Source organism: Pipistrellus kuhlii, unplaced genomic scaffold (assembly GCF_014108245.1).
Source record: "Pipistrellus kuhlii isolate mPipKuh1 unplaced genomic scaffold, mPipKuh1.p scaffold_m20_p_11, whole genome shotgun sequence".
NCBI lineage: Eukaryota > Metazoa > Chordata > Mammalia > Chiroptera > Vespertilionidae > Pipistrellus > Pipistrellus kuhlii.
The window spans coordinates 433,179-459,460 of record NW_023425416.1 but is presented as its reverse complement, the minus strand read 5'-3'; the positions used below and the strand labels follow the sequence as shown (position 1 = coordinate 459,460).

At 52.3% G+C, this 26,282-nt stretch overlaps 1 protein-coding gene across 13 annotated transcripts in view; it reads right to left on the bottom strand.

Moving 5' to 3' along the window:
- Positions 1 to 26,282, bottom strand: part of FOXP1 (forkhead box P1) — a 525,702-nt gene that overhangs the window by 485,625 nt on the left and 13,795 nt on the right. The gene's annotated exons all lie outside the window — the stretch shown is intronic.

Below are 26,282 nucleotides of genomic sequence, written 5' to 3'. Positions count from 1 at the left end.
ACCTGCAGGGACATTTTCATTGGCTACACCAACACCAGAGGTCCTTTCAGCTTTTAAACGTATTATGATTCTTGCCTTTTTATAGCATTTTTGTTGTTGTTTGCACCCAGTGTAATAAGCGTTTGAGAACAAGAAATAAACCTCAATAAAAAGAAGAAAGGACAGCCCTCTGTAACTGCAGCTTTCACGAGAAGGGGGAGCGATTGAAATCTAGTTTTTATAGCTGCTATCTTGATGCAATTAGTGTAAAATAATTGTCTGCACAGGCCAAAGAAGAGGCGAAGTGGAGGCACTTGAATGCATTCCCGAAAATTACTCCCTGCCCTCTCTTCAGCTGCTGCAGCAGATGTTGGCTGTGAGACCGCAGACGACACAGTTCATGACTTTTCAGAGGGCCGCGCCACATCTGCAGCTGATGAAATGGGAGCAGAGTGTGGCAGACACAGGGAGCGGGAGCGAGGCAGCAGGCGCATTGGGCTGGCCTAAAAATAGACCGCTCGCTCACACTCCGCCACCCTGCACCTCCCGCCTCTAGGCTGGCCCGGCCTGGTAGGAGCCACCAGGCAGACCGGCAGGAGGCTGGACCAGAGCAGAGGCGGGCGGAGGCAGCAGACTGCAGCATCCTCCAACTGCAGCGTCGCCCCCGCCTCGGATAACTGGGCTGTGGGCCAAGTTCAGCTGGGCCCCCAGAGAAAGGCAATGCTTGTGTTTAGCCCGCACAGTACTAACATAACATTAACAGATTTACATATGCAAAACTGTGAGCAACAGGCATTCCCCCTCAATTGACCCGCAGCTTGTAGTGTCTGCCGAGTTATTCCCGCTTCGGCTCTGTAACCAAGTGGGCGGCATGCGAATACCATCTGGGTGCCACTTATTGAAAACTGGCAGTCACTCCGTAATAGGCGAGCTGGCAATAAGGGTGAAGGGAATAAATTGCATCATTTAGTTAACATCCACTTGCTTTGCGGCTGTTAAAAACCCATGACTGAATAATAATTTGGTTATTTCTTTTGCCAGAAACTGCTGTCAGCCAAATTGTACTCCGCATGCTGCAGAAGTCAACTTGCAAAATTTCCACTTGCAAAGAAACGGAGGAGGATGGGGGCGCCTTGGGCACCGATCTCTGGTTTCGAATAGTGCCGACTCCGCTGCATGCTCCCCCGTGTCCTCCGAGCGTCCTGCCAGCCCAAGCGTGGTCAACGCCAGCCCTGGCTAAGCCACCGGCCCAGCCGAGCCACAGTGCCAAGATGAGACGCACAGCAATGCCCCCTCGGAGCTCAGATTCAAATGTGTGACGAGTGCCACCTCCATGGCTCGCAGTGGACCATGGTGACAAACGTGGCCAGGCAAGCCTTGTCCTAGAGCGGGCACGCCCTAGTCTCTGCCTCAGAGCCAAGAGGGCGGGCAAGACAACAGAAGCCCGGGTGCCACCTGCCCGAGGACCCTGCCGGCTTTGCGTCTGGTTTCCTCGCCTGCTGCCATGCCTAGCAGAGGGCGCCAGGGATCCTGCACTCACAGCGGCCTCAGGAAAGACCGTGTGTCTGACACGGTGCTCTCCTAGATATGTTTGTAAAGACAGAAAATTTTTTCCTTATTTCTATACACTGTATGTGTATATGCCACACACCTACATACTTACGTCTTTCTGAACTACTATAACATTAACACATATTTCATCTTTGGTCTTTCTAAAAAAGGTACAATGGAAAAGATCCAAATAACTAAAAGACATAAGTAAACTAAATTGCTATTGCATGGCGACCTCTGACCCAGGTCAGCCTGATTTTCCTAAAAGACACAGGAAAGAGAGGAAATAGGAAGACAAAACTGGAACAAAATAAGGACAAAGCAGGACAGAAAAGACACAGGAGACCTACAAGTGGACACAATGTGTCTGGCCAAATACGGTAGAAATGGGGAAACTGAGGACTCGCAGTGATGTTTCCAGAGCCCAGGCCCATGGCTCTCCTCAGGGTCCGGGAAGCAATGGCTGAAGCTCCCCGAGCCCAGGGCGAACCGCAGGGCAGCCGCTTCCGAGTGGGGTCTCCCCGAAACCAAGGTCAACAGGAGAACCCAGTCCTGAAGGCAAGGCGTCAGCGTCAGTCCGCACCGGGCCACCGCTGCAGGCAGCTGTCCGGGCACTCGGTGACGGGGATGTTCAAGGGGGTGAGGCTGACCAGACAGTCGGCAGAGGTTTGCTTTCCCCCAGATCCAGTTTACGACTGGAATCTTCTCTTGCTCTAAACAGCTTACAAAGCCGAGACTAAGTCACTTCTATCCAGACATGCCAACAGACCTCGGGCCATAAAGCAATAGGCTAAATTTGCTCCCTGAGAGGAGGAGAAATAAAATTGTATTTCCAAGTCACTGAGCGCAATCAGTTTGTTAATAGGAAGCAAAAGCGTTATTTCATTCACATATACACACACAAACACGCACGTGTACGCGTGTACACGGGCACAGTAAAATCAACACGTTGTCATGGGAAAACACTGGCCCGAGGGTCAGAACTGGTTTCCACCCAAGCTCTGCCACTTCCAGCTGCATGACCCTGGGCAAGGCCCCACGTCTCTGGGCCTGGCTCTCTTTTCCTGGCGAACAGTGATGCCTAAGGTGCAGCACAGGCAATGCTAGACTTTCCCAAATCCAAGCTAAGCGTGCTTTCCTAGCAGCTCCTCACTTACTGCACACTTATCGGCACAAAAATGACAAAGTTCCCAAGTCACACAGGAGTGCAAATTACTTTCCTTTTATTTTGCAGTTTACATTTAGGGTAAATATTGCTGGGGTTTTTATTTATTTTTTAAAAATATGCATGTTGAAAGACTGAACTGCCTTGTGCAAATAGTTATCTTCTAGGACATACATGTTCCTCATCACTTGTTTAAAATTCAAAAAGTTTTCCATTTAATATGCAATTCCTTAATAAATAACCAAAATACAGTATTAACTTTTACAGCCCGTCATGTTAGCCTGTCTAGGCAGGAACCAAGACTTTCAAGTCTAAAGAATCTACAATCCACACGTGATTCCATCCACCCTAAGATTTTAGAAAATAGTGCATTCCTAGAAAGCATATTTTTAAGCCACTGCCATGCCCAATCGCATTGCTGCATGTTTGCAAGTCATTCTTCCCTCCTTGTAGGCTCCCCCCTTTCATTCCTCCTAAGTTCTCTCCAATGAACCATGGCACAGTTTCCCTAAATCACTTTGAATGTTGCACATGTCCTGGCAAAAGTCCAAATTTCCAGCCGACATCAGCATCTCCCATTAACCTTCATGGGCTCTATCATCTTTCCGACAGGGAGACAATGCAAGCCCCTGCGGGCAGCGGCCGTGTGAGGTTTCTCCGGGAGTCCGGAGCAGGGCTAACCCACACCGCACCTTGCACACCCTGTCCTCCCCACTTCCAGCGCCACACTCAGCCGCTCAGCCGCGCGGGGCACACGGCGGCCAGGCAGGAGGGCGGAGCCTGGTCCACAAGAAGCAGAAACGCACACTTTGGCCTCATTAGCAGGAGGGCTGAGCAGCCAGACACGCCTGGCAGACCTTGTAAAGAAGAACGGCTGCTCGTTAGCCGAGCACGGAAAGGTGTGACCTCCAAACCTGAAGAGCTATTTCAGCTCCTTCACGGCACCAGTTTTGTGACCAAGTTACACATTCCAGGTGGTTCCTCACCAAGCCCCTTTAAAGAGGCTCTGGGTGTCCGAAAGCGAGCCTTTGCCAGGCCCCTCCCAGGCCACACAGGCCGCTGCAGTGGGAAGAGCCCATCCCCAACAAAAGCGAACGTCCCGCGCTGGTGCGCAGGCTCAGGGCGCCCACCGCCAGCAGCTTCGGGCTGAGCCCCGGGGACCCTCTGCTCGCTGCGAGGCAGGGATGCCAGTTCATCCCAGAGGCCTACCCTGCCCCAATGAAGCCACCCCGCCCCGTTCCTTCTGCTGAAAATGAAGTTTCAGGATCCATTTTCATTATGAGCTCAGGAGCAGAAGCAAGTAGGGGAGGATGAAGGGAAAGAGGCCGAGATACTGGGGGTGAAGAAAGAGGGAGACACGCTAAGGAACAAACCACTTGCATGGAGACAAAACAAATGACGGAACCTAGCAATCAACACTCACGGCTGAACGCCCAACAAAAGTGGTCTTTGTTGTCAGTTTTAGGAGATAAAACTCTCATCGAAAGCAGAGGTTCCAAGGAATTCAATATATCGGGGCTTTGCGTGAACTAAAAGTCATGTTTCTAAAAACAATTCGTGTTAAGCCACATTCTTTCCTCTCGGGCACTTTAGATGCTGACCCTTTCCCCTGCATTCTGCCCACTGTGAGAATGCCAAATCCGCAGCCAAAACACGGCGCTCCGGGCACCGGCAGGCCACAGAACCCAATGAGGGCCTCCCTTGCTGAGGGCAGCAGAGGCCGGCAGGTGGACATTTCCGGCCTTCTCCAGGTGTGTGTGGGGGGGGGGAGGGGGGGGGGCGCCAGAGGCCCAGGGTGGCAGGTCAGCGTGCCACCAAAGGCCAGTTACCTGGCAGGGGCTTGAGCAGAGATGAATGTGAACCAGACACGAAAGGGTTTGTGGAGAATTGTTTCTCTGGAGAATTTCTGGATACAATTACTTAACATCTGGTTGGCTGCTCATCGATAGCAACCCTTTAAGCCTTCTAGCACATTCCAGGAAGGTGCAGAGAGAGGACACGCTGGGCTCTTCAGCCTGCCTGGTCATCAGCACCTGCCAGGCTACCAGGCCTTTGGCAGCCCTGGCGGAGGCCTGCTGTGCACATCTACCTGCTGGAAGACAAGCCCCGAGTTCTTCCTCCAACCAGAAAAGGCCTCTGCAGCCGAAGCCACTGACAGTCCTAGGGGCGGGGCCATGCACACTGGGGCGGGGCCATGCACACACAGGCGAGGCCACACAGGGGCGGGGCCATGCACACAGGGGCGGGGCCATACACACAGGGGCAGGGTCATGTACACCAGGGCAGGCCATACACACTGGGGCGGGGCCATGCACACCGGGGTGGGACCATGAACACAGGGGCGGGGCCATTAACTCAGGGGCGGGACCATGCACACAGGGGCGGGGCCATACACACTGGGGCGGGGCCATACAACAGCCAGTTTCCTGAGAGGCCAGAGGAGGGCTGGAAACAACTCCTGGTTCCTCTCCCACAGCCAGTCAGTCCTTGCCTTGAAGGGATAAATGTGTGGAGGACACACCCACGTGTAAATGCACACTGAAAAGGCGGTGACTTGCCTATGACTGCAAACCACTGAGCACACCATCCATGTGGATGTTTTAAAAAACTGGCCTTTTTAAAGCTCATGATAGTGAAGGCTGAATAACAATAAATACAAATCCCACCTGTAGTCTAAAACTAAAATGTGCACGCACACACAGTACAATTTCATGTTGAAAAGATAAAATTACTTTCCTCCCAAATAGCATCACAACAGCAGCAGGCTGTAGTAACTCAATTGTGCCGCCCGCCCCTCTCCACCAAGGCTCTCAGTGACTCTTTCCTCTAACGCCCTGCTCTCCTCAAACTAGACGTGGTCTTTAATGTCCTGTAAGAAACGAGGTGGGAAAAAGACAAAGTTAGTACTGATGTTTATTCAGCACTTGCTGTGTAAAAGTCCTAAGTGTTTCATGGTATTGTATTGACTCGTTTAATCAAAACAAGAACCTAATGGGGTAAATCATCCCATTCTATGGATTTATAAACTAAGGCAGAGTGTTTAACATCCAAGTCCCACGCTGGTAAAGGCAGGGCAGGAATTCAAACCCAGGCATGATAACCACACACTACACTGCCTCAGGTACGTATTAACCAAAGGAGTTACTTGTTTACTTGTACTGTTAATGTGCACAGGGTGGTTACCTATAGGATTTTCATGGTCAATTTTAACTTCTTGAGATTTCTTCACTGACTTAATATATAATGCAACTCCACTTAGCAACACACTCGTCTGCCTCTCACAGCTGAAGTGACAGAAGGTAAGCAGGCACCCTGTCCTCCTGGGCCTGCATGGCACCCCCAGGCCACACTAGGTCTCCTCCAGCTTCCTAAGGACTAGACACACGCTCCGTCAGGTCCTAAGACAATGCACTCTAAGAACCCCCACCGCAGTCAGGTGTAACAATGGCCCTCAAAGTCTTCTCAACTCTGCGGTTCCTTTTAAACTTTAGGTCTGTGGTCAGCAAACTGCGGCTCGTGAGCCACATGCAGCTCTTAGGCCCCTTGAGTGTGGCTCTTCCACAAAGTACTATGCCCTGGGCAAGTCTGTTTGAAGAAGTGGCGTTAGAATTAGTTTAAGTTTAAAAAATTTGGCTCTCAAAAGAAATGTCAATCGTTGTCCTGTTGATAAGTGGCTCTGTTGACCAATGGGTTTGCCGGCCACTGCTTTAGATGAACGGACACTAGAGAAACCCTGTGAGATGTTAGCAATGGCCAATTACGTTACAGAATACCCTGAGCCAAAAGCTGCTCCCCTGGAAGTGCTCGCTGGTAAACTTTTAATTTTTATTTAGAATATACATTTATAAAGTTTGGAGCTAAGTGTGTGTCACACACACACACACACACACACACACACCAACGTAACTTTCAATTTTAAAATCATACTGTGATACAGGTCCGTTTGGTAACAGTGTTTCCAGCAACACAGAGGGGGTCAACCACGCCCGCCCCAGCCTCCCACCTGCAGCCACCACACCTGAGTCAGCGACACATCCCTCAGCCACGGCCCTCAGCCCTCGGCCCAGGGCCAGGCAGAGCCACGGCTCTCTCATCCCCACTACCCACCCCGCCAAGATGGAATGGTTCTAAATCAACAGCAAGCCCGCTGGAAGCACAAACCTTTGCTTGAACGGGATTGTCTGCGATGAATCCCACCCGTCCCACTTTCTAGCTGTTTGACCTTGAGCTAATAAAGGGATGAGCTCTGTGCCGCACCTTCCACCTCTGTGAAGTGAGTCACGGCAGAGGGATAAATAAGCTCCACCAGCTAACATTTTTTAAGTATCATTTTTCAAAAACTGTTTTAATCGTTTCAGAGAGGAAGAGAGAGAGAGATGGAGACATCAATGAGAGAGAATCTTCACTAGGCTGCCTCCTGCACCCCTCTCTGGGGCCCTGATAGGGAATCAACCCTTGACCTCCTGGTTCCTGGGTCAACACTCAACCACTGAGTACCACTGGCCAGGCCCACGAGCTGATATCCTAGCTAATAAAAGAATATGCAAATTGACCATCACTCCAATAAACAAAATGGCTACCCCCATGTGGTCAAAGATGTCCACCCCCATGTGGACACACATGGGTGCCACAAGATGGCCAGCAGGGGAGGGTAGTTAGGGGTGACCAGGCCTGCAGGGGAGAACAGTTAGGGGTGAGCAGGTCAGCAGGGGAGGGAAGTTGGGGGGACCAGGCCTATAGGGGAGGGCAGCTGTGGGCAACCAGGCCAGCAGGGGAGGAGGTCAGTTGGGGCAACCATGCCTGCAGGGGAAGACAATTAGGGGCGACAAGGCTGACAGGGGAGGGCAGTTAGCGGCAATTGGACCTGCAGGGGAGCAGTTAGGTGTCAATTAGGCTGGCAGGAGGGGTGGTTATGGGGTGATCAGGCTGTAAGGCAGAAGAAGTTAGGGGCAGGCAGGGAGGCGAGCAGTTGGGAGGCAGCAGTCCTGGATTGTGAGAGGGTTGTCCCAGTGCCCACTTAGGCCTGATGCCACTGGGAAACACGGTCACTAAGGAGGAAGCTAATTCTCCATCTCCTTCCCTCGGAGGGAGTGACCCTGCAGGACCCGGGTAACAGAGATCGGGCCTAAATGGGCAGTTGGACATCCCTTGTGGGGTCCCAGGTTGAAGAGGAAGCAGGCTGGGCTGAGGGACACTTTCTCCCCTCCCCCTCCCCCGCCCCTGTGCACAAATTTTGTGCACGAGGCCTCTAGTTCATAAAATAATTAGGATATTCTGGGTACATAAATTGTGTTTAGACATTGCTAAATATATATTTAAGTAAATTAATAGCTAGTGAATAAAAAGCAAAACCATAAAAACGTGCCTAACAGAGCACAGGCAACTTACTTCGTAGGGGAAGGGAAAACAAGGAGGAGCGGAGGGAAACACCTGTTTATTCCACAAAGATGCGCTTTGATTGGTCCCGCGGGGCCGGTGGCCGGCGGCGCCCACAGGGGGGCGCTCCCCCACAGGACGCCAGCTGCCTCCGTCCGGAGAGACAGGGGTATGACCAGAGACACGGGCTCTGGCTCATCCCAGAACCAGCAGGCGCGGGAAGCCTGCTGCTGCAGTGCGAGGCGGAGTGGCGGAGGGAGGCCTGTGCGCGGCACTTCAGGTGAACGGAGGGAAGCGGCGGCTGCAGCCTCAGCGCCCGGCGCCGGCCACAAGCACGTCCACCGCAGACCGCGGCGGCCGCAGCCTCTGCGTGGGGCACGCAGCGAGGAGCCCGTCCAGTCCCGCGGGGGCCCCTGGGGTGGACAATGAGCTTCCTCCTTGGCCCCCGTGCCGCCTGGTCTGCACGCCCACCACACCGAGGCCCACCTCGGCCCAGGGCCTGAGCCATCCCCCACACTCCCACCCTGCTTCTCCTGGCGCCTTCTACGACCACCTACACCAGCCCTGGAAGGGGGTGGTCGCCGCCAGGGCAGCCGGCCCTTCCCGGGCTCACCGTGCTCTCCCCTCACCCCGCTGTGGGGAAATTGCAAGTGGTAAGCCCTGTGGCTGCTTCCTCTGTGTGAGGGTATTCAAGGGCTCCTTCAATCAAAACACTGGGTTTCAGTTCCCCGAGCGGGGGCACCATATACTAGTAACTGCTGGCCGCTGTGGGAAGAATTCGTGGACAGGCAGAGAAATGACAAGGAAAAAGAGAAGATACAATTATATATGGAGATATTAAATGTTGTTTGTTTTTTGAAATATAAGCCCTAAGGGCAGTTCAACAAGGTGATAAATATACAAACATACAGAACTGTCCACATAACAAACATGTCAGATGGTATGAAAGGAAAATGTTTCTCCTCCAGGTTTAGACATAGTATAACTACAAAATTTTCATAAGACACAGAAAGGAATACTTATAAAAAGATAATTAAACTATTTTTCCTGGATGGATAAGAAAAAAAGCAATTCTTTTGAGAAAAATTAATTATTTAGAATCTTAATCAAAATGCAAAAGAAAATAATTTTTTCAAAAGGTGGTTTAGAGAAACTAAAAAAAAAGTTTTTAAGTATAGTTAGGATAATAAAATATTATCAATCATATTATAAAGCCCTCATAACAAACACTATGGAACTGGCAAAGAACTAGGCAGGAAAATCGGTGGAAATATGATAAGAACATTGAAGATAGCTGTAATGACAGTTAACATGTGAGTGCTTATTGTATGCCAAGTGTTTTTTATATTCAGAGTTACCAACTAACTTATCATAATAACTTAGATTCTTATGTAATAATTAAAAATAACATAAGGAGAATCATTTTCTTAGCTAATGTTCTATTTGCATCTTCCCCCCCCCCCAATAATCATAATTTGCTAACAGTCTCCCAGAAAGTTCTTTGTGTGCGTGCTCCATTCTTTGTGTTAATATTTCCAACTGATTTTAAACAAAATGCAACCAAAAGTGAGAGTAACTCATTCACAAATGTTTAATGCCATCATAAAACACTTGCAAAATAATATCTCAAAGTCTCAAACCATTCTAAAATCGAATTGACCGTGGAAATATTTGGATCCAATATTAGCCTCAATGCAAAAATTTTAAAATTTGGTTATCTGTAAATATATAAAATACTTATAAATGTGGGTATCCACAACTTCCATTTATTTGAAAAACATCTATTTAACTTTTCCCATCGCCATTTATCCGCTTGTCCGCTGCTTTCCCCTTTGGCCCCAGTAACCTCACTGGAGTCCACATCCATGAGTTTTCTTTTCTTTTTTGCTCAATCCCTCCACTACCCCAACACCCCGCCACCCGTGCTGCCTGCTTGCTCTCTGGCGATCAGTCGTCTCTATTTGCTTGGTAGTTCAGTTTGTTCATGAAATCCACACGTGAGTAAAATCATATGGTGCTGTCTTTCTCTGCCTGGCAAATTAAAACTGGAATGACTTATGACCAAGTAACTCCACTTGTGGGAATTTACCGAAGGAAACCTGAAACACTGATTTGAAAGAATATAAACACCCCATGCTCATTCTGCATTACTTACAACAGCCACGCTCTGGAAGCAGCCCACGTGCCCACAGCAGATGCGTGGATAAACACGCTGTGGTACGTTTACAGCATGGAATGCTAGGCAGCAGTCAAAGGGAGAAAGAAGACCGTACCCTTTGTGACAGCATGGCGGGACCTGACGAGCATTATGCTAAGTGACTGACAGGTACTTCACTGGACATGATGATGCAATGTGCCTTCACAACAACCATTTCCAAGGATCTATTTGTCCGCAGGTTTCTTTATGTAATGAAAATGGTTTTTCCCACATCTTCTCCACCGAAACTCACATTTATACCACAAAAATGATTTCATCTGCAATGTTAAACTTTTCCACATAATTTATAATATCACCTATAGCAATGTAAGATGTTTTACCCTCAACAGAAATTCCAAGACCTTTATTTTGATTCTATAAATTGGATAAGGAAAAACTAAAATTATTATTGGAATTACTTTAACTTATCTTCTACTTGAAGCATCCAATGACAATGATATAAAACTGCTATATATATATATATAATATATATATATATGTGTGTGTGTGTGTGTATATATATATATATATATATGAAGTTATGTACACAATACGCATGAACAGTTCTTAATTCAGTTTTTGTATGTGCTAAAGAGAACTGGACTCCAACATGAGTAAAATTAATTTAGAAAAATGGTACTTTGATCTACATGAAAAGCCATGCTTCACAGGGTAAAGCAGACGCAGCTGTGTGTGGGCACAGTCTTGCTAAAATAAGTCCTAACTTTGAAAAAGATGCAGTATTTCTTAGCAAATGGATCTCTAAGTTCAGCTTTTGCTATGACCCTCCAATGCATGGTAAATGTCAAAAACATTTTATGGAAGTAAACGCTCATGGCTAACTTTCTTTAAAATAGAAAAACAATCATGTAATAATTCATTAAACAAGTGGTGTGTTTTTTAGGTTCATTGTTGTCAAAAAGGTTTTATTATAAAATACATTTTTAAAAAATTAATAAATATTAAAAATAATTGTGTGTGTGTGTACATATATATATATATATATGCACCATTTAATAAATCATAAAATGCACTATTGCAAGGACATTTGGACATTGAGTCTATGAATTGGATAAGGAAAAAAATCAAATTATTACTGGAATTACTTTAACTGATCTTGAAACTGCTACCTGCAGCAGTGCCCTCAGACTCTACTTCCCACTTAGTGCATGTGAACGAACCTGAAATTCACCGTGACCCCTGACCTCCAACAGCCAGACCGTTACCAGTCCCAGCCACTTACACCGAGCATGCGCTCCTGCGACCATGTGCCCAGACAGGGCCCGAGGACAGAAGGGATTACCGCCATTCATCTTCCAGCGGTCACTACACAAGCATCGCAGACTATTACAGGCAGAAACAGCATATGAAGGTGTATGATAATAATACTTTGTGAGAAAATGAGAAATCTGAGCCAAATTCTAAGCTGCACAGGATTCTGAAGAACAGTGTAAACCCGGGCTTGCCCCTCACAAACTGGACATGAAGGTCACCCCCTCCATCACACAGCGCCAGTGGAGTTCCCGCGGTCTCCACACAGAGAGGCCATGGTGAGCGCGGACGCTGTCCAGACGAGGACTGCCGCCAGCGGGCTCCTTGCAGAGCGGAGGCCTGCTCAAGCACACGCAGAAGCATCCCCAGCACACTGTGGGAAGCATGCTTCGTGTTTCAGTGCGTGTGTCTAGTTCAGAGAGAAGAGGGAAAGGGAGAGAAACTCAGCTCTGCTGCTCCGGCACGCACGACCCCTCCAGGGATCAAGCCTGCAGCCAGGGCCTGCAGGCAGGGCCATCGAGCTGGTGACCTCCGGGACACGGGACTGTGCGCATCCAAATGAGGCCCCGGCAGCAACTCCGTTCACTTATTTTTTGGACTGATTGCTACTTACGTTTTTAACAATCAAGTCAAACCCTTGTTTCATACCGTGCACTGAAATAAAATTTAGATTAAGAGTTAAACATTGTCGAAACCAGTTTGGCTCAGTGGACAACTGAAAGGTCCCAGGTTCGATTCTGGTCAAGAACATATACCTGGGTTGCTGGCACATCCCCAGTAGGGGGTGTGCAAGAGGCAGCTGATCCATGATTCTCTCTCATCGATGTTTCTAACTCTCTATCCCTCTCTCTTCCTCTCTGTAAAAAAATCAATAAAATACACACACACAAAAAAAAGAGTTAAACACTGTTTTACAAAAGAAAAGGAAAAGGAGGTGAAGAACAAAGAGCAGGAAGAAAAGAAGAAACTGTAAAGCAATTATAAGAAAAAAATGCATGTTGGGTAAGAAAAATCTGTCTTAGAGAAAATTAGAAGGCATACATAAAAAGATGACGGACATAACAATGGGACGAATTACCCCCAAAATAAAATAATATTTAAAGGGAAATTTTTGGAAAAAAACAACACGTTAAAATCCATAACATAAAGAGATATTCAGTGCATGATGCAGACAGGTGCATGGCAAAAGCACACACAGGCCAGAGGCAGCCAGCGGAGAGCACAGGGCGGTGCGGGGAGGGAGGGCAGGGCGCGGTCACAGAGAGGCCTGGAAGGGCGTGGTTTGCCCCACGTTGGCCTCAGTACAACGAGGGAGAAACTGCCATAACTTCCTATGGAAACAAAGTGGTGGCACCGCCAAGACCAGGCCGATGCTCCCCACCCTCTCGTCTGGAGACATCTTACAGAACGTGCCTATGGAAACGAGGGGTGCGAGCAGTGTACGCACCGAATGCTCGGTGCGCTCACGGCACCAAAGACGGGCACAGGGAACAGCCAACAAGCTCGTTAAACAAGTTAGACACAGCACAGACTGTGGCACCTCTGAAACACACACTTGCAGAAACTGTTTAATGGTGCACAAAATGTTCAGGAGGCGATGATGAATGAGAATAAGAAGGAACCGAGACTGTCTGATCTCACCTGCATGTGTTTGCTCATGTAAATGGATAAAAGATTATATTTAAATAGACTAAAAATATTAAGATAAACTTTTCTTATGGCTGAGGGATATACTAGGAAGTTTTTAAAAAATCACAATTCTCAAATTTGGGCATCTCACAAAGGTACCTTTCTGAACAAATAATTGTGGAATCACTAGCTTATTACAATGGATGATGAAGGAGAAAGTAAATTAATAGTTTGTATGTTGGGGGGAAATAACTAAATACTGGCATGCCTCCATATGATTTTCTGTATTTCAAATAGTCAACTTATAATTCCCCCCAAAAAAATCTGATTTTTTAAAATAGAAATTCTGTTATGTCCTGAAATTACTGCATGCAGCCCACGATGCCCACCCTTCTCGTAGGGCCCTGAAAACTAGGGGCAGCGTGAGCTTCGGAAGCTGAAGCGCCCTGCGTGGCTGGCTGTGCTGCCAGGTCCACAGAGGCAGCTCCGAGGCTGGCCAGCCCCTCGGCCCAGCAGCTCCAGCTGAGCAGGAAGGAGATGACAAAGTTTTGTGCCAATCTGCCTCTCACGTTCTGCTCTACCAGCTCCTGTTCACACACTGACAGGTCTGGCTACCAGGGCACTTCCCATTCCCTGTACCCGCAGGGAAGCATGGCTGTGCCCATGCTGCTCCCTTAGCCTGCAGAGTCTGCACCCACACCACACTGTCTCCTTGGAAACCTGAATTTCTTTGAGGCAAAGCAAGACTGGCATTCCTAACTGGGTTCCCACCCTCCCTTCTCACCTTTCCCTGCAGGGAACCTTGTCTGATTCAGACTTGCACCCTCTCCCACAGGACCCACAGCTCAGGGAGCTGGCTTCACCCCTTCCCCGAGGTGACCCTCAACAGGATCTGATTGGTTTAGAAACCCAGGCTAAGCCAATCAATCAAGGAAAGGCATCGGTCTGGTCCAGGGACCGGGCAATTCAGGGCGGGACAGCAGAGGAAGTCTGCTGGGAGGCTGCTGAGAAGGCAGCTTTAAGAGAAGGCCACTGGACAGAGAGCTCTCCCCCCTGGGTGTGGCCCTCGGGGACTACTGCTGCCATTTCGCCTTCAGCGCAACGACAGGAACCACTGAGAACCAAACCACTGGCTTCAGCTTGGCCTAGGCGCCACCTACCTCTGAACTTGTTAAATGAGCTACTAACATTCCCTTGGTGTTTAAGCCGGACTGAGCGTGGATTTCAGTCACGAGGGAATGAAAGCTTCCTAACTGGTTGGACCAACAACTGCTGCTGTAGTCGGGCAGACAGTACGTCTTACTCTTCTAGAAACAGAACCGTGCTTTTCCCCTTTGGGAATTTCAGCTCTTCCTTTCTCGGTCCCCATGGTCCGGGCAACCCCACCCCACACTACGGTCCAGGGGAGACGATGAAACCAGAATGGCGCTAAGAGCACTGGCCCCCATTGGCTAGAAGGGAAGAGACCTGGAAGCCTCCTGCCGGAGTTGTGGGGAAGGAAGCACTGATCCACTGGAGATGCTCGTGTGGTAGCCATTTTCCACAACAAGGCATGACGTGGCTGAGGACGGCGTCAGTGAAAGAGTCAGTCTCTGTGAGCACGCGGCTCCATCGCTGCCAGAGGCTGACCACCAGGCTGTGCAGTTATAAGAGCCACTAAACGGTCCTCTGTTCCTTAAATTGGGAATAGCTTCTGCTCCAAGCACTCCCATCACATCCTGTCACTGCGCACAGCAGCGACGTGTCTGACCCCACAGACATGAGCTTCCGTAGTAAAGACCGTGCTCCTCTCTCCTGTCTCCCACACCTGGAAGAGCCTGACTCCTACCAGGAGGGTGAGAACTTAAAGCAAATCATTGAAACCCATCCAGGCTCGGTTTCCCAATTTAACAAAATAAGATGGTTAATCACAGACAGGTAATAACAAGTGCTGAGGAGGATGTGGAGAAATTAGAACCCTCATGCATTGCCAGTAGGGATGTGAAATTGTGTAGCTCCTTTGAAAAACAGCCTGGCAGTTCTTCAAAAGGTTAAACAAAGAAGGTGCCATACGATACGGCTAGGTATATACCCAGGAGAATTGAAAACACAGGTCAACACAAAGACTTGTATATGAATATTCACAGCAATCTTAATCATAAAAGCCAAACGTGAAATAGGTGTTCATCAGTGATGAATGGATAAACAAAATGTAGTATACCTGTACAATAAAAAAAAATGACACATTGAGGCATGCTATACCACGAATACACCTTAAGAAACGTCACACTGTGTAACAGAAAGCAGACACAAATGTCCACACATTGTATTGTCCCATTTATGTAAAACGTCCAGAACAGACAAATCCATAGGAACAAAAACTAGGCTGAGTGTTTCCCTGTGGAATATGGGATTTCTTTTGTGGGAGGTAAAAATGTTAAAAAATTGATTGTGGTGATGGTTATAAAACTATGTAAATATACTGAAAACCACAAGTCAGTGCACTGTAAATTGGTGGTGGTGGGGGGAAATATATATATATATATATATATATATATATATATATATATATGTATATATATGTGTATATATATATATATGTATGTATATTACATCTAAGTAAAGTTGTTACAAAAAAAAAACACAACACAGCAGTTAAGTAAGATGGTGGCCAAGGTCCTCTGCCCATGACCTGCCAGACTCTCTCTGTCCCGTTAGATGAGACGGGATGCCCAGCTACGTGGTGCAAGCTCTCCAGCTTTCCCACGGAGTTTTCTCACCTGTGAAATGGAGACGAAAGTACTTCCCCATAAAGCTGTATGAGGACAAAATACATGTCAGGTAGACACCCCTGCAACAGTCCCTGCCACAGTCGCATCCTTAAGCTCCAGCAGTTGAGGGCTTTGCTGCTAGCCCCTTACATGTGGCCAGGCACTGTCCCTGCCAATCAGACTCACTCCCGTGGGGGCTCTCTCATCGAGCACCGTATGTGCTGTGCCAGGCAGCCAGTGCTTGCGGACCTAGGGAGCCACACAGACATTCCCACTGCAGTTTCATTTTTGCCTCTCCTGGGGGACAGACCAAGAAAGAATGAGAATGCAAGGAAGTTACAGCAAGTAGCGAGGAAACGTCTTTCATCTTCCACTTGAAACCAAGGCCTGATACCCAACTGCTACAAACCACTTCCATGTGTCTCCGTCCTCGATGAAGAGGAAAAGGGGCCAAATGTTCCGCCTGATGATAGGAGTTTGGGTTTAAAACCAAGACTCTCACACCACGTCTGAGTTTTGGGTGTCTGCCGCGAGCTGTCAAGAAGCGAGTGGAAGGATTGGAAGCATTCTCCCCGGTCCTCCCTGTGGCTGTTCTGCACAGACAGAGGAGGGCTATGGCACCATTAGGGGCGTAACCAGGGCAGCCACGTCACCCCTTTCACTAATTGAGGACCCCCGTGTTCCAGATCCTGTCCAATTCTGAGAGAATTGCGTGTGTTAACTAATTATCACCACCAGCTTTGTGGTACATACTATCAGACCATGTTGTGAGGGGAAAACTGACCTGTGGGTAAGAAACTGAAACTGAAATGTTTACTAACTTGTCCAAGGTCACGTGGCTCACAAACAACACGTGGAGGCCTGCGCCCGCTGTGTGATCCAGTACCGCGCTCTGGTTAGATTCCCGACAGGCACAGGGAGCCACTGCCTGCACACCAGGACAACGGGAGAGGACAGAATCTACCTTATGTACCGAAGGCTGCGAATGAGCCGGACCTGGTGTCACCGTGAATCGCCATCATGTCATCCCCAACAGGGGCGTGCTGTCACCCAGCCCACGTTTCCGAAGAGCACGCTGCACTGAGACGCCGCCTCGGGATGGCCACGGAGCCTGCTGGTCCCAAGACCATGCACGCCAGTGACGGCGCCATCTGGTGTGTCTACTGGCGAAGCCGGGCTTTTCTGGGGTCTTCCTCACATGGGAAGCTGAACAGGGACTTATGGACCCCACAGATATGTGATCTGACTCTTAGACCCAATGCTTTTCTTCACTTCTCCTTTTATTTGCTACACCTTCCTCCTCAAGGAATCCCTCCCCTTCCAAATCCCATCCCAGCCTTCGGGAACAACAGGAAGAGAAAAACTGTGCCTTTGGCAAGAGCATTTTTAGGGGAAAATATGGGATGTGAGTGGAGAGGGTTTCGGGAAATGGAGAAGCTAGGCTGGTCATGTGAAATGAGTGGAAACAAACCAGGGAGGAGTGTGAGTGTGAGTGTATGAGTGTGTGTGTATGAGTGTGTGTGTATGTGTGCGTGTGTGTGTATGAGTGTTTGTGTGTGTATATGAGTTTGTGTATGAGTTTGTGTGTGTGTGTGTGTGTGAGTGTGTGTGTGTATGAGTGTGTATGAGTTTGTGTGTGTGTGTATGAGTGTATGAGTGTGTGTGTGTGTGTGTGTGTGTGTGTGTGTGTGAATGTGACCAGATAGTGGCTGAGAAGCATCAAGCTAAACAAGAAGAAACCAGTCCCAGCCAAGCGGGAGACTGGAGGAGACACAGGTGCTGGCTGCTGCTTGGGCTTAGGCAAATTATTGGAGATCTCTCTTACCCAAAACAGGAAGTGGGCGGAGGTCTTGCAGACAGGTACTAGCCCCTCTGGGCTGGAGCAGGAAGTGCCCACCGTGTGGCTCCCCCAGGAGGTGGGCCCTGCTGGGCCAAGTCCACTCAGGTCAGCGTGAGTCTGGAGCACTGCATGCGAAGACACGCATGTGGCCAAAGCGCTCTCCCCTCCACACAGGGAGGCCACTCCGGGACAAAGAACCACCTTAGCCCTTAAAGACAGTACTCTCTTTAGATATAACCGCTGGGCAATCTGAGAGTTTTAACGTTTGAAAAACTTGGTATTCTAGCATGGGGCTTCAGTTTACAAATTTTCCTGTCATAACCTGGAGCAATCTGTGATGCCTAAAACCCAGAGTAGCCTTTTCAACTCCAGAGACACGCGCCGATTCATTGAAGATACGGCCTCCACAGCCAAGAGGCGTGGCCGCTGAGACCAGGTGAAATGCCGACGGGCCGGAGGATGCGCCTGGCACCGTGTCCCCCGCCGCAGCGCCGGGCTATCAGCAGCGATAGCGCTTGTAGGTTAGCCTTGCTTGGCACGACGTGAATGAGGCTCCCTCGGCCGCTTAAGGTTTCACTTCCTGTTACCTGCACCTGCACCAATTTCAGAAGCAAATCTAAACATCATCGTAACCATAATGCAGAAGCTTATTCAAAAGTGAAGAGACAAAACCAAAGCAAGCAGCAGACTTTACCCGGGACCCAAAGTAAAGAGGCTGAGGTTCCGACTCGTCCCACACCTCCTTCTGCTTCTTCAGTGATCCTGGGAATTCTGCCCCCTTTCCCTCTTAGCCATGTCATGTGACTTTCTAATCAATACAGATAGGATCATCATAACCATAAGCGCTAATCTGTATAAAGTTCCTTCCTGCCCTGACTGGTTTGGCTCAGTGGATAGAGCATCAGCCTGCGGATTGAAGGGTCCCAGTTCGATTCCGGCCAAGGGCATGTACCTTGGTTGCGGGCACATCCCCAGTAGAAGGTGTGCAGGAGGCAGCTGATTGGTGTTTCTCTCTCATTGATGTTTCTAGCTCTATATCCCTCCCCCTTTCTCTCTGTAAAAAATCAATAGAATGTTTTTTTTTAAAGTTCCTTCCTATACATGCCAGGTACCTGTGTCACATTCTACATGGGTTATCTCATGTAACCCACAGAATGCGAGGGTGAGGTAGATTTTCCTTATGTCCTTTTACATACACAGGCATATTTATGGAAGACGAAAGTAAACAAGAAAGGTTCATAGGCTTTAGACCACCCAGCACGTCTGCCAAACTCCAAAGTCCCACCCTTACCCACCAAAGCCACGTGTGCCCACGCCCTGGCCGTGGGGGGACTCAGGCGCGCCTCCGTGGGGCATCAGGAAGGCTCCGTGGTCAGAGCGTCCGCCCACACTGAGGGGTGGCGGTTCAACCCACAGTCTGCACGCGTGCGGGAGGCAGCATGGATGTCCCTCTCTCTCTCTCTCTCTCTCTCTCTCTCATGGACATATGTCTCTCTGTCTCTCTCTGTCTCTCTCTCCTCCCTCCCTCTTTTCCTTCCTCCCTCCTACCCCTCCCTCCAACAACAAAAAAGGCCCTGCAGAGTGTGTTTTGCGTTCTGTGAGGGGGAAGGCACATTTCCGTGACCGGGAGAAGTGCTGTGTGCCGTGAGAGGATGGACACCGTGAAGAGGAGGGAGGCGATCCCATCGGGCGGGGCACCCGCAGCCTCGGTGAGAAGACAGAGAGGAGCCGCGGGACTCCAGGCCCCTCAGCCTCGCGGGGCAGCTGCCCGGGGCCCAGGCGCCTCCTCACAGTGCCTTTACCAGAGGCTTCTTAGCCAGATGTTTTAGTTTGTGTTCTACCAACTGGTGGCATAAAACTCACTGCGTAAAAGAGGGTCTTTAACAAATAATGTGCACATATTGGGGGGGGGGGGGTGAGGGGGAGGCTAAACAGACCTTTAAAAAGAAATTCAAATCAGGAACTGCTCAAGCGGACGCCGAGGTGTCCTGCTGGGCAGGGGTTCGGGGACAGGCAAGGGCAGGCAGCTCCGCCCTCGTGGCTGCCTCGTGCGGCCAGGAGCCCACAGTGAGCGGCCAGCACTCCTGCAGGCATGGCCGCTGTGCCCACGGGGACCGTCAGCACATGAGGGTGGAGCCATCGAATCTCGCCGTGTGTGGACAGGATCTCCGTGAACACGGACACGGTTGAGCCACACCGTGTCCAAGCTAAGCTGCGGCTCTGGGAGTCCTGCCCGGCCCGGGTGAGGCGGGTCGGTCACACAGGGCGAGAGGCACCGCGGGCGCAGTGAGCACACAAGCGGTGAGTGGCGGCCAGCACCGCGGGCCCACCTCGCCCCAGCAGCCTGGGAACCCACGCCCTCCCGGCCGCGGGGAGAGCAGCACGGAGTCGGCTCAGCGGACGGGCCTCCCCGAAGCCGGGCAGGGTCATGGGGGAATCAGATGGCCAACACGTGGGCCCCTCCCAGCCTGCCACGCACCCCGAGGGGGAAGGAGACACCCACGCGGGCGTGGAGGACAGGCTCACCCCTCCCTGACAAACGGTGAGCTCTCCTGAGCTATCCCCAGGAACACAACACCCGGCAGGGAAAGCAGCAGACCCCTAAGCACATCAATCCAAGCTGGCCGCAGGCCAGTCCCTCCCCTAACCTCACTGACCAGCTGGAACCCACCCCAGGCCTCCAGGGAGACCGCGGAGGCTGTGAACAGGCAACGCTACAGGCAACCTAGTCCACAGCTAGACAGGCACCCCAGTCAGGCCAGTGGGGTCACACCCGTACAGCCGTCCTTTCTGCCATCCACACATGGCACACAGGGCGCAGCTCACATTTGGCCAGACACACGAGAGGCCTCAGGGTGCTCCTGCTAAAACCACACCACCCCCCAAAACACGCCCACCGCTCCCAGCTCAGCCAGTCCCTTCAGACCGCCCGCCCAGGGAGTGAGTCGGGAACAGCCACTGTGCTGGACAGAGGGAAGGAGAGGCTACGAGAAAATGTGAGGAAGTCAGATGAAGCAAGAAAGCAGAGCGGTGAGTGTTTTACTCTTCCCAGCTTTCCTCATCACGTGTTCCGAAGAGACAGAAGGGAGTGAACTGCCGAGACCCCATGCCATGAAACGCAAATGCAGTGACAGCGATCCACACAGCGGTCCCGCGGTCAGGTGTCCCGCAGTCAGGTGTCCCCGCGGTCAGGTGTCCCCGCGGTCAGGTGTCCCGCGGTCAGGTGTCCCGCGGTCAGGTGTCCCCGTGGTCAGGTGTCCCCGCGGTCAGGTGTCTCGTCCCACAGTCAGGTGTCCTGTGGTCAGGTGTCCCCGTGGTCAGTTGTCCCCGCGGTCAGGTGTCCAGTCCCAGTCAGGTGTCCCGCGATCAGGTGTCCCCGCGGTCAGGTGTCCCATTCCACAGTCAGGTGTCCCGCGGTCAGGTGTCCCGCGGTCAGGTGTCCCGCGGTCAGGTGTCCCCGCGGTCAGGTGTCCCGCGGTCAGGTGTCCCCGTGATCAGGTGTCCCGCGGTCAGGTGTCCCGCGGTCAGGTGTCCCCGCGGTCAGGTGTCTCGCGGTCAGGTGTCCCCGCGGTCAGGTGTCCCCGCGGTCAGGTGTCTCGCGGTCAGGTGTCCCCGCGGTCAGGTGTCCCACGGTCAGGTGTCCCCGCGGCCAGGTGTCCCCGCGGCCAGGTGTCCCCGCGGTCAGGTGTCCCGTCCCAGTCAGGTGTCCCGCGGTCAGGTGTCCCCGCGGTCAGGTGTCCCGTCCCAGTCAGGTGTCCCGCGGTCAGGTGTCCCGTCCCGCGGTCAGGTGTCCCCGCGGTCAGGTGTCCCCGCGGTCAGGTGTCCGGTCCCACAGTCAGGTGTCCCGTGGTCAGGTGTCCCCGTGGCCAGTTGTCCCCGCGGTCAGGTGTCCCGTCCCAGTCAGGTGTCCCGCGGTCAGGTGTCCCGTTCCACAGTCAGGTGTCCCGCGGTCAGGTGTCCCCGCTGTCAGGTGTCCCGTCCCAGTCAGGTGTCCCGCGGTCAGGTGTCCCCGCGGTCAGGTGTCCCGCGGTCAGGTGTCCCCGCGGTCAGGTGTCCCCGCGGTCAGGTGTCCGGTCCCACAGTCAGGTGTCCCGTGGTCAGGTGTCCCCATGGTCAGGTGTCCCCGCGGCCAGGTGTCCCCGCGGTCAGGTGTCCCCGCGGTCAGGTGTCCCGTCCCACAGTCAGGTGTCCCGCGGTCAGGTGTCCCGTGGTCAGTTGTCCCCACGGCCAGGTGTCCCCGCGGTCAGGTGTCCCGTCCCACAGTCAGGTGTCCCGCGGTCAGGTGTCCCCGCGGTCAGGTGTCCCCGCGGTCAGGTGTCCCGTCCCACAGTCAGGTGTCCCGCGGTCAGGTGTCCCGTGGTCAGTTGTCCCCACGGCCAGGTGTCCCCGCGGCCAGGTGTCCCCGCGGCCAGGTGTCCCCACGGTCAGGTGTCCCGTCCCAGTCAGGTGTCCCGCGGTCAGGTGTCCCCCGGACAGGTGTCCCCACGGTCAGGTGTCCCCCGGACAGGTGTCCCCCGGTCAGGTGTCCCGTCCTACAGTCAGGTGTCCCGCGGTCAGGTGTCCCCGCGGTCAGGTGTCCCGTCCCAGTCAGGTGTCCCGCGGTCAGGTGTCCCGTCCCGCGGTCAGGTGTCCCCGCGGTCAGGTGTCCCCGCGGTCAGGTGTCCGGTCCCACAGTCAGGTGTCCCGTGGTCAGGTGTCCCCGTGGCCAGTTGTCCCCGCGGTCAGGTGTCCCGTCCCAGTCAGGTGTCCCGCGGTCAGGTGTCCCGTTCCACAGTCAGGTGTCCCGCGGTCAGGTGTCCCCGCTGTCAGGTGTCCCGTCCCAGTCAGGTGTCCCGCGGTCAGGTGTCCCCGCGGTCAGGTGTCCCGCGGTCAGGTGTCCCCGCGGTCAGGTGTCCCCGCGGTCAGGTGTCCTGTCCCACAGTCAGGTGTCCCGTGGTCAGGTGTCCCCATGGTCAGGTGTCCCCGCGGCCAGGTGTCCCCGCGGTCAGGTGTCCCCGCGGTCAGGTGTCCCGTCCCACAGTCAGGTGTCCCGCGGTCAGGTGTCCCGTGGTCAGTTGTCCCCACGGCCAGGTGTCCCCGCGGTCAGGTGTCCCGTCCCACAGTCAGGTGTCCCGCGGTCAGGTGTCCCCGCGGTCAGGTGTCCCCGCGGTCAGGTGTCCCGTCCCACAGTCAGGTGTCCCGCGGTCAGGTGTCCCGTGGTCAGTTGTCCCCACGGCCAGGTGTCCCCGCGGCCAGGTGTCCCCGCGGCCAGGTGTCCCCACGGTCAGGTGTCCCGTCCCAGTCAGGTGTCCCGCGGTCAGGTGTCCCCCGGACAGGTGTCCCCACGGTCAGGTGTCCCCCGGACAGGTGTCCCCCGGTCAGGTGTCCCGTCCTACAGTCAGGTGTCCCGCGGTCAGGTGTCCCGCGGTCAGGTGTCCCGTCCTACAGTCAGGTGTCCCGCGGTCAGGTATCCCCCGGACAGGTGTCCCGTGGTCAGGTGTCCGAGCCACCGCTCTGCTCAGTGCTCTGCACGCATCACTCATTCCCGCCTCCCACCAGCCCCACCAGGCCCACCACTGCCCCCAACAAAACTTCAGAGGCACTGCCCTGGCTGGGGAGGCCGGGCTATAGGGCAGAGCATCGGGCGCTTCACAGGAGAGAGCAGAGCTCCTGGCCATGGGGGCCGTCCCTGATGAACCGCCGCTGGGCGCTGGGCCGCATCCTCTCCTGCACACCTGCTCGCCGGCAGGAAGCCCCTCGGGGGGCAGGGGGAATGCCAGCCCGGCGGACAGCACCCCGCCAAGGCTTTGGCACCCGAGGACAGGGTGTCATCTGAGTCCCTGCGGCAGGAAGAGCAGAGCCCCCGAGACTGCTTCCAGGGATGGCCCAGCAGGTCTCTTCCAGGAGGAAGTCATGGCAGGGACAAGAAGGAACTGTTACGGTGACACGGGGGCCAGGTCCTGGGAGAGGGGCTAGGGAAGAACACAGAGAGGAGAGCGTGAACAGGCCTCGCTTCCCTCTAAGGACTTGGCAACAGGCCTGTTGAGGTGGCCGACTTACACCAGGAAGAGAAACGTGCTTTAAACGTTAAGGCCCGCCTGGATTCTAACGGCGAGCCTAGGAGGGCCAGCCCGGCCTATCCCAGCCCACCTCCTCCTGGGCCACTGGCGACCCAGCCTCTGCAGCAGGCCCTTCACACGGCTGGTGTCCTCCTGTGCTCGCCTCACAACGCCCCCTTTTCCACAAGGACCGAGCTGTCCATTCTGCACGGAGCTCTGCAAGCTGAACGGCCAGTCGGCTCCCACTTTTTGTTTGTACTTTTCCTTAAATTTTCAAACTGGAGCATCCCAGTTGGACTTGACTTCAACTTTGTTACAGATAACTGTTTTCATGAGCTATTTACACACCACATGACTTGGCTTGGCAGTCTCAGATTCTCAAAACTTGACATTTACTCACTGAGCAGGCATTTCTTCACCTCGCCCTGACACGTGCTCCAACCTGCAAACCAAACTGCTCGTAGACTGTCAGAGGCCAAGGAGAAGCAAGCACCGGTGTCACCAGAGGATCAATGGAGGAAGGCTGGGCGGGGTGTGATTCCAGTCTCAGGGGTTGTGAAAATCAGCGCCCTCACTAACACTCTGCACTAGACCCTTCACCTTGTTCTGTGTTCACAGTGAAGTGCACGCCTTCCAGGCATGCACACACACAGAAGTACGCACACACACACAGGAGTACGTGCACACACAGGAGTACACGCGTACACAGGAATATGCACACACACAGGAATACGCGCCCGGGTGCATGCGCGCGCACACACACACACACACACAGGAGTATGCGCACACACAGGAGTACACACCCACACACACAGGGAGCACACACACACACACACACAGGAGTAAGCACACACAGAGAAGCACATACACACACAGGAGTACACACACACACACACAGGGAGCACACACACAGGAGCACACACACACAGGAGTACACACACACACACGGAGCACACACACACAGGAGTACACACACACAGACAGGGAGCACACGCACACACACAGGAGTAAGTACACACAGGAGTACAAACACACACACACAGGACGCACATACACACACAGGAGTAAGCACACACACAGGAGTACACACACACCCACACAGGAGTACACACACACACACACACACAGGGAGCATGCGCGCACACACACACAGGAGTAAGCACACACACAGGAGCACACACACACACACAAACAGGGAGCACACACACGCACACACACAGGAGTAAGCACACACACAGGGAGCATGCACACACACACACAGGGAGCACACACACACACAAAGGAGTAAGCACACACAGGAGTACACACACACACAGGGTGCACATACACATACACATACAGGAGTAAGCACACACACAGGAGTACACACACACACACACACGGCGCACATACACACACACACAGGAGTAAGCACACACACAGGAGTAAGCACACACACGGGAGTGCACACACACACACAGGAGTAAGCACACACACAGGAGTACACAGACACAGAGAAGTACACACACACACACACACAGGAGTAAGCACACACACACGGAGCACATACACACACAGGAGTAAGCACACACACAGGAGTACACACACACACACACACACAGGAGTAAGCACACACACAGGAGTAAGCACACACACAGGAGTAAGCACACACACAGGGAGCACACACTCACAGGAGTAAGCACACACACAGGATTACACACACACACACACACACACACAGGAGTAAGCACACACACAGGAGTAAGCACACACACAGGGAGCACACACTCACAGGAGTAAGCACACACACAGGATTACACACACACACACACACACAGGGAGCACACACACACACAGGAGTAAGCACACACAGGAGTACACACACACATGGAGCACATACATACACACACACACACACAGGAGTAAGCACACACAAAGGAGTAAGCACACACACAGGAGTACACACACACACAGGGAGCACGCACACAAACACACACACACAAAGGAGTAAGCACACACAGGAGTACACACCCACCCACACAGGAGTACACACACACACACACACACACACACAGGAGTAAGCACACACAGGAGTACACACACACACACACACAGGAGTAAGCACACACACAGGAGTAAGCACACACACAGGGAGCACGCACACACACACACACACACAAAGGAGTAAGCACACACATAGGAGTGTACACACACACAGGAATATGCACACACACAGGAGCACGTGCACAGGCACAACAGTGTCCTGAGGAAAACCTGCAGCTCCAGAGCCCAGCGGATCCTTGGCCCCTCAGGGTGTATCAGACCCAGCCTGGTTCTGGTGCTGTCCTCACATGGGTGTCTTCACAGAGGAAGAAGGTCCGAGAAGAACACGTGTACTAACGATTGTAGAGCAGACGACCACAGAGAAAAATGTTCTTGGCACAGAATAGGATAAAAGCATGTAAAAAGACTAAGTATGATCAGTGTACTTTGTGAAGACGCACAT